Raw genomic sequence first — 8,896 nt, forward strand, 5'->3', positions numbered from 1 at the left:
ACAATGCTGAATATTATTCCCTATACAGAAGTAGCAGTCTTCAAAGTTTCCAACAATTTGGTTAAATTTTTACCAGCTTTAAAATTCCTTTATACTTTCAACTTTCCATTTCCATTTAAAACCATTCTCTTGATTTTTTTTTGTTGTTGTTCCATAATTTGATTTTACTGGCCTCTTTCATGCAGTAAAACCTATCTGACTTGTTACTATATCCTTTGATGAGTGTTGATAGAAACCTAGTAAACTAAGTGCTGAAAGGTTCAGTCTTTGCTTAGCAATGAAGGCTTGCTCCAATGTCTGCAGGGACATATACTTTTTAAACAACTGGCTAATGCTGAAATCAATAAACTAATCTAATGAGCTTTTTAAAAAAAGAAAAAATCATTCCTTAAGTTCCTTTCCAGTTCTAAAATTTATGATTTCCTAGATTTTGTTCCTAATCAATTGACTAATGGATTCCTACAGTACTCAATAAATATTTATTAATGAAACTACTAGTTATGTAAGAAAACTGAGACCCAGAAAGTTTGCAAAAATGCAGAAAGAGTTGTGATTTCTTCAACATACAAGAGTGCTAGAATACTCTCCAATAAGGAATATCCATAAGGAACTATCTAAAGCACAGCAAGTTTAACTTACACCAGGGTCATATATCTAGTTTGAGAAGCAGATTTTGAGCACGTCTTCCTGATTCCAAATCCAAAACTCTATACACTCTAAAAAGATTTAACACACAACAAGTGAATATTTGTTAAGCCTATTTAGAGGAGTATTAAGCCTAAAATAGGTTTGGGATTTAAATTCAGTGAGAAATACATTCAGAAGGATTATTTTCTTTCTCTCTCTCTCTTTCTCCTCTCCCTCCCTCTCTCTCTCTGTCTTTGTCTCCTCTCTCTGTCTTTCTGTGTTTCTCTTTCTTTCTCCTCCTCCTCCTCCTTTTTTTGTCTCCTAAGCCTCAGTACTGCAATTAACCATTGGACACATTGGACATTTCAAATTTTGATATCTAGGAGACATCTCAATCTTTAAAAGTTCAAAACAGAACTTTGTTTTTCCTCCCTACAAAAACACCCTTTTCCAAACTTCTCTACTTCTATATGGAAACCACCATTCTTCTGGTTTGTCAGCTTCATAACCTTGGTGATATTCTTGACTTTCCATTTTCCCTCACTTCACATATCTAAATAATTGACAAATCTTGCTGTTTCTCTGTCCACAACATTTTTTAAAATAACTTTTTATTGATAGAACACATGCCAGGGTAATTTTTTACAGCATTATCCCTTGCACTCACTTCTGTTCCGATTTTTCCCCTTCTCTCCCTCCACCCCCTCCCCCAGATGGCAAGCAGTCCTTTACATGTTGAATAGGTTACAGTATAAACTAGATACAATATATGTGTGCAGAACCGAACAGTTTTCTTGTTGCACAGGGAGAATTGGATTCAGAAGGTATAAATAACCTGAGAAGAAAAACAAAAATGCAAGCAGTTTATATTCATTTCCCAGTGTTCTTTCTTTGGGTGTAGCTGCTTCTGTCCATCCTTGATCAATTGAAACTGAATTAGCTCTCTTTATCGAAGAGATCCACTTCCATCAGAATACATCCTCAAACAGTATCGTTGTTGAGGTATATAATGATCTCCTGGTTCTGCTCATTTCACTTAACATCATTTCATGTAAGTCTTGCCAGTCCTCTCTGTATTCATCCTGTTGGTCATTCCTTACAGAACAATAATATTCCATAACCTTCATATACCACAATTTACTCAACCATTCTCCAATTGATGTGCCCACAACATTTTTTATCGTTTTTCTCCTTTGACTCTTCCAGTCTCCTCACATAGCTAATGACTTTATTTAGGCCATTGGTACTCTTGATTATTCTAATAGCCATCTAATAGATCTTCCTGACTCAAGTCTCCAACCATTTTAATCTGAGTTCCACACAGTGGTAAAGGAATTTTCCTTATGTTCAGATCTGACCATGTCATTGCCTTACTCAATTAACTCTAGTGGCTTCCAATTGCAATTAGCATCAAATATGAGTTTTTTATCTTTTCAAGTTCTTTTCAACTTGTGTCCAATTTACATTCCTAATTTTATTGGACATTAACCCTCCGCTCCATCCCATATTCTGCATTCTAGTCAAACAGGTCTTTTCTCTGTTCCTCATACACAGCCTTCCATTTCCCCACTAAATGACTTTGTACTCTATTCCATGAATGGAATACAGCCCTTCATCATCCTTATCTCACTAAATTCCTCTTTTCCTTCAGAATGCAACTCAAGTACCATGTTCTACATGAACCTTTTCTAACCTTCAACTGCTAGTGTCTTCCTTCCCAAATTACCTTGGGAATTTAAATGCTTTATATTTATTTGGGGTTTGTTTGTTTGTACTGAAACTGGCTCTCCCTTTCTCACTTCGCTGGAAGGGAGTGCATCAGGCTACTCAGTGCCAGATCTCCATTCATACTAGCATTAAAGTTGCTCCATTTTTCCAACCCAATGAGCCAGTGCTCACCTTATTTTCAGACAGCCCGGTGACCCTCTGTAACTGGATGCTCACCATATTGGAGTCTGACTTAGTGCAGCATTCAATTAGTTTTAGCCTTGCTGAGGTCAGAACACCTCAACTTAAGCAATTCACCAGTCGTAGCTTCCCCAGCTACTACACGATATGTGCCACCATATCTGGCTATTTTATTTGAGTTTATTCTGTATGAAGGCAGCTAAGTGGCACAATAAATAGATATTTTTATTGGTCTAGAATTGTGATTTCACTCTTTTGTGGAAGTAGAAGTTAACTTCATTCTTGATAAAAATACTAGAGGCCATGACCATTATTCTCACATAGGCATTATACCAAGTCAGGACTCTGCCTCTAAGACTGAGCTAAACCAAGGAAAGACAAAGAGACTAATAGAATCGAGGGTGGCAAAGAGTGAGTAAACTTAGCCAATAATAATATCAACAAATGGTTTGATTACCATTTAGAGTATAGCAGTGTAGAGTACATATAGACTGTAGCAGATTGTGGATAAATCTATTCAACAGCACAAGTGGGGAACTGTTTGCCTTCCAATCTGGTTCTTAGTATTCTTTTAGTGGGCAGATAAGGTATGGCAAGGGTACCATCCCAGAGAGGGGCAAGTTTCTATAAGCATAGAGCTGACTCTGGGAAATATTTAAAGTTTTAACAGATGGCAAGATAGACAATGAATCAAAGGCAAGTAAACAACAAACAGTCACAGGATCATAACAATCCAGAAATCCTATATATATCATGAGGTAAATTCAGGCTAAAGTTCTGAAGGTCAAAGCAGACATAATACACTATATAAAAAAAGAGGACTTTGAAATTGAGATAAAGCCTACCTCAGACAAGAATCTTCTTTTTCTTGTTGTTGTTGTTTTCATTTAATAATGTTTATTTTTTCCAATTAAATGTAAAGATAGTTTTGAATATACATTTCTATAAGATTTCGAATTTCAACCTTTTATCCCCTCCCTCTCACCTCAAGAAAACAAGCAATCCAATATAGGTTATACATGTTCAATCATTCTTTGAACATGTATAACCTATATTGAATTGCTTGTTTGTTTGGAAAAATATAAACATATTTCCATATTAGTTCTGTTGTGAAAGAAAAATCAGAACAAAATAGAAAAACCAGGAGAAAGAAAAAAACAAACAACAAAAAAGTGAAAATAGTATGAAGAAGCTTCTTTTTTTCTCCCTGTTGTAGCACAAACTAAAGACTTGCCAAACCAGGGTGGACAAAGTAATTTCAATAGTATAGCAACTTGTCCTAGTTTCAATTCACCTCAATTTGATAACATGTTGATTGACCACTTATTATGCATAAAGAAACTGTTCTAATTAATTAAATCAAAAATCTACTATGTCCTTGGCATTCTGCTAAGCAATTTAAAAATAAATGTGAAATATTTCCTTCCCTCAAGAAACTTACTTTCTATCAGAGGAGACAAAGTGTATAACTATATACAGATAGGTATAAAACTATGATCTCATTAATATTAGAAATTCCCAGTTAAGAAACTTTCGCTACCAGTGCAAGTTGGCATTTTTTCTGAACTTAGAGAAAACTGCCATGTCCTAGAGCACTGATAAAACTAAATGGCTTACCCGTGGTTATACAGCTAATGGGGAGCGGGGCGGGGGCGGGGGCAGGGGGGAAGGGGGATGAGGGGAAGGGAGAGGGACAAAGGGAGAAGAGGGGAGGAGAGAAAAAAAGAAGAAGGGAGGGAAGGAAAGAGAAGGGGAGAGGAGGGGAAGGGAAATAAAAGAGAGGCATTTGCATAAGACATTTCAATGGTGGAAAAAATGATGACTTTGTGTACTTGTGTGAGGGGAAGAATTGGTCAAAGTTTGGACAGGAGAGATCTTCCTGTTCTTGTGGTTTTGAGAGAAGACATTCATGATTCCAAGCTCTTTTCAAGGAGAAGCTCCTGAAGGGAGAGAAAAACTCAAGAAAGAAAGTAAAATGCTTAAACTTTTTCCACTCACAACCCCTTTTTGTCCAAAAACTTTTCAGGTGACCCTAGATTTGTAGATATGTAAAATAGCTATACAAATCAAACATTTACTAATAATAAATTATGCAAAAATATTTAAAACAATTATTTGATATATAGACATATGCATATATATAATTTTGTCATTTATTGAAGATGAAACTAATGAGATGAATGTTTTTATTTTACATAAAAAATTAAATCTTGGCAGAATATTTGATACCTTTTACTGTTGATTTTTCACTATCCTCATATTCAGTTATACAACTCAATATGGGGTCATGACCCACAGTTTAAGAAGTTTTGCTCTAGGAGCTTGTGGATGTTATGTATGTGTTTATACACACACATATACAAATATACATGTATAATTGCATGTGTACATACATATGTCTATATATTTGAATGAATATATTTACCTAGGTAGTGCTATTGATAGAAAAGAACCTGAAGTCAGGAAAAAGCTGAGTTCAAATCTAGCCTCAGACAGTTATTTGTTGAGTCACCCTGGGTAAGATACTTAACCTCTGTTTGCCTCAGTTTACTCATCAGTAAAATAGGAATAATAATTGCACCTATTTCCCAGGGGTATTGTGAGTATAAAGTGAAATTTATATGCAGAGTACTTAGCATTGTTCCTGGTATATATTGGGCACTATATAAATGTTTGTGATTATTATTATCATTATTATTATATAAATTTGTAAGTATATTAAAATGAGTAGATCTATGTGTATATATGAATATGTAGATATTTTACATACATGTATATGTGATATAATACACATGTATGTATATGTACATGTATATGCATATCTGTGTGTGTGTGTGTGTGCATGACAATAAAGTAGGGAAAGAGGAAGGCACTACAGTCAGAAGACTCAAGAAAATCTTCTTTTAGAAGTCAATGATTTTTTTAAAAAAAGAAGTCAATGATTTAGCTGAGAAATGTCTGCAATTAGTTTACAATTCAGTGCAATGTGTTGGTCAGGGGATCTTTCAAAACAAAAGTCCCAGGTTCACTTTAGGAAATTTCTCATTTATTTAGTTCAAAGCCTCCACCAAAAATTATGAGAAGATTTGTTCCTGATATCATTCAAATGTGTTGACATCAACTCTATTTTTTAAAGCTCAGCTTAGAAGAATTAGCACAGGAAAGTTGCATCAAATAGTTGATGATAACAAAAGAGAGCTCACAACAAATAGAGCTCTTGGAAAATGAAGACCCCCCCTTCCCTTTCTCCAATAAGTGTGCCCTTCCAAAAATCTGCATGCATTCTCAGTCACAGATAAGCAGGCATGGTTTCATGACTTCCTCCCATAGCTTTGATTAGCTCTTTGTGGATCTCTGGTATAGCTAAAGCTGAACAGATCTTTTGAGGTTGTTGGACATCATCCATTTCTGCAGAGGTGAAGGTCTCCAGGGTATCAATATAAGGAAAGGAAACAAGTTCTCCCATTGTCACAACTGCAGCTATGGATTGCCAACCTAGGGACTCTCTATCATTGAAAATACTCTCCTTTTTTCCTGGTGACATCTTGCCTCACAAACACTTGCTAGGGAACTAGAAAAACCATTTTCTATTCATAACTATTTTGGCCACCATCTTCCTTCAGACCCACTGAAGACAACTTAGGGCTCTGAGCCCAAGAGTCTTGGGAACAATAAGGCTTCCATTCCAGTGACCTCAGCCATCATCTTGAAAAGCCACTTTTGGAAAAATATAGCTATAGTTATTGAAGACCCAGGAAAGAAAGTTCTTATCACCAAAGTCTTTGACACTGTTAAATGGTTGAGTATCAGAAAAAGAAACAGGAAATGACATTAAAGAAGAGTCATTATCTTTTGCTCCTAAGAATCATGGGACTTTTCCATCTACTTAGAGGTAAAACTGTCTCCATGCCTTGTTATCTCCCTCATTAGAAGGTGAGTTCCTTAAGAGCAGGGACTGTCTTGATTATCCATTTACATTCTCAATGCTTAGCATAATGTCTTGCATACAACATTTATTTAAAAATGCTTCCTACTTTCATTCCCATAAATCCCAGTAACCTATACTAGATTCAGAAATGGTGACCATAAATCTCAAAATCCTTTTTCTCTCAGATGCATTCAAGGAGTCCTGGGCCCCATGAAGCACTCTTTACTCAGGAGTTGAAAGCATATCAGTTTCTCCATAATTACATGCCCTTTACATCCTACAGAATCTCTTTAAATAATCCTAGCTGGATGAGATTATTAAAAATCATTGGAAAAAATATTACTTAAGGAAGAGAAGCAGAGAATTAAGGGAAAAGAGTATGCATTTTCTAAAGGTATATGTCTCTTCAGTTGTGAACAAAGAAGAAACAATCATTCTTTACAATGATCACATGAATAGGACAGATCATTATTCTAAAATGATGTAGGAAAGAAAAAAGAAAGAGGACCATAAGAGAAATGCATTTCAGCAAAGTACTGTAATAGTTCAGACAAGAAAAAATTTACTCCTATAGCATATTCTGATTGTTCCTGTTTTCTCTTCATCAAAGAGGAAGTATTTGAACTGACTCTTAAAAGATAAGTAGGATTTCAACTGGCATAGATAAGGATAAAACAGGTAATACAAGCAGGGAGAATGGAACCACAAAAATGGGAAAGAACAGGCTATGTTGGAGGATCCAGTTTGACTAGAATGTAGGGATTGGGGAAGTGAGTAATGGGAGGAAAAGTAGGAAGGGGCCAGATTATATTGAACATTGAATGACAAGACTAAGGAATCTGGTCTTTATTCCTTGGGCTAGAGGGAGAAACTAAAGGTTTTAGAGCATTGATAATAAGAGTTATTCTTTCAGAAAATTTCTTTGTCATCAATACCTAAGAGAAATTAAAGAAAGTAATGACTGGAAGTGATAATGCCATTTAAGAGACTGTTTTAATAGTCTAGGTATTATTACTATAATTACTATGACTACTTACTACTATTATGACTACTGATTGCAACAACTACTACTACTTATTACTGCTCTGATTACTACTACTATTACTACTAGTAGTTCTATAGCTACTACTACTATCACTAAGACTTGTTACTGCTATTGCTACTACTACTAGTATTGTGGCTATTAACACTACTTACTACTACTATGAATACTATGATTACTACTCCAACTACTACTATATTTATTATTAGTATGACTGTGACTACAACTATAACTACTACCACTACATGTGTAGTGATTTATAATGTACAAAGTAGTTTTCTTATAACTATGAAGTAGACAGTATAAGTATTATTTTTCCTATTTTTATAGATGAGAAAACCAAGGTTCACAGAATTTAAATGAATTGTCTAAGATTTGAAAATTAGGGTAAGAAACCCAAACTCAGGTCCTCTGTTTCCATGTCTACTGTTCTTTTTATTATACTTCGTTGTCTCTCTACAACGAATGAGAGTGTAATCTAGGACACTGACAATGAGAACAAAAAGAAAAGGATAGATTCCAGGCATATTCTAGATCATTAAATCAATATGTAAAAAATTCCCACATCTAATTCTTATCCTTAGGCTTCAATTATCTGCAGTGAAATCCTTAGGACCATTAGCTTTTTCTGTCAAAGTGAATATAAGAAAGGCCCAGACCTTTTTTAAGAAAATAATATGGGGGTGGTGGAAAGAAAACTGAATTTGAAAGCAAAAGCTCTGGACCAGAAGTCTGACTCAGATTTATTTACTAACTGTGGTCTTGAACAAAACACATAAGGTCTTTGGGATTTAGCTTCTTCATCTGTAAAGTGGGGATAATATTGTTGTGATTCGCAAGAAAACTTAAAAACTTTAAAGCACCCTATAAATGTGAGTTGATTTTTGTTTATTTGTTGTTTTTTCAACTTAGAATCATTATTAAACCTCTTTGCTCCCTTAATTTCAACTAGAAGGACTGAGTCTCCTGGATTTTCTTAATAGAGGAATTTACAGAGTTCAGCCTGAGTTCACACAAGTTCTACTTAGCTGTGCTCAATTCTTCAACCTTCTCAATTCTTCTTTTCTACTCCATCCAGTAGTAGTCACTACCAGAATATTTATTTTACTTATTAACAAGCAGAGAGAAGATGCAGAAATTTAGAAACACTAGAGAGGGAAAGTTAATTAGATGCATGTTAAAATTTAAAAGAAAAGAAAAGAAAAGAAATGCATCTTGTCCCTAGCTAGATAACCCTATACTATCTTGGACTAAGGTTTCCCTTTGGTTTAGCCTGGCTATTCTGTTTTTCTATGGTTTCACTATTTCTACTCTCTTAATCCATTCAGATAAAAATGTAATCTTCAATTTATAATAATAATAAGGAATTATGAGATTAGGTCATTTCATTT

Source organism: Antechinus flavipes, chromosome 3 (assembly GCF_016432865.1).
Source record: "Antechinus flavipes isolate AdamAnt ecotype Samford, QLD, Australia chromosome 3, AdamAnt_v2, whole genome shotgun sequence".
NCBI classification, from domain to species: domain Eukaryota; kingdom Metazoa; phylum Chordata; class Mammalia; order Dasyuromorphia; family Dasyuridae; genus Antechinus; species Antechinus flavipes.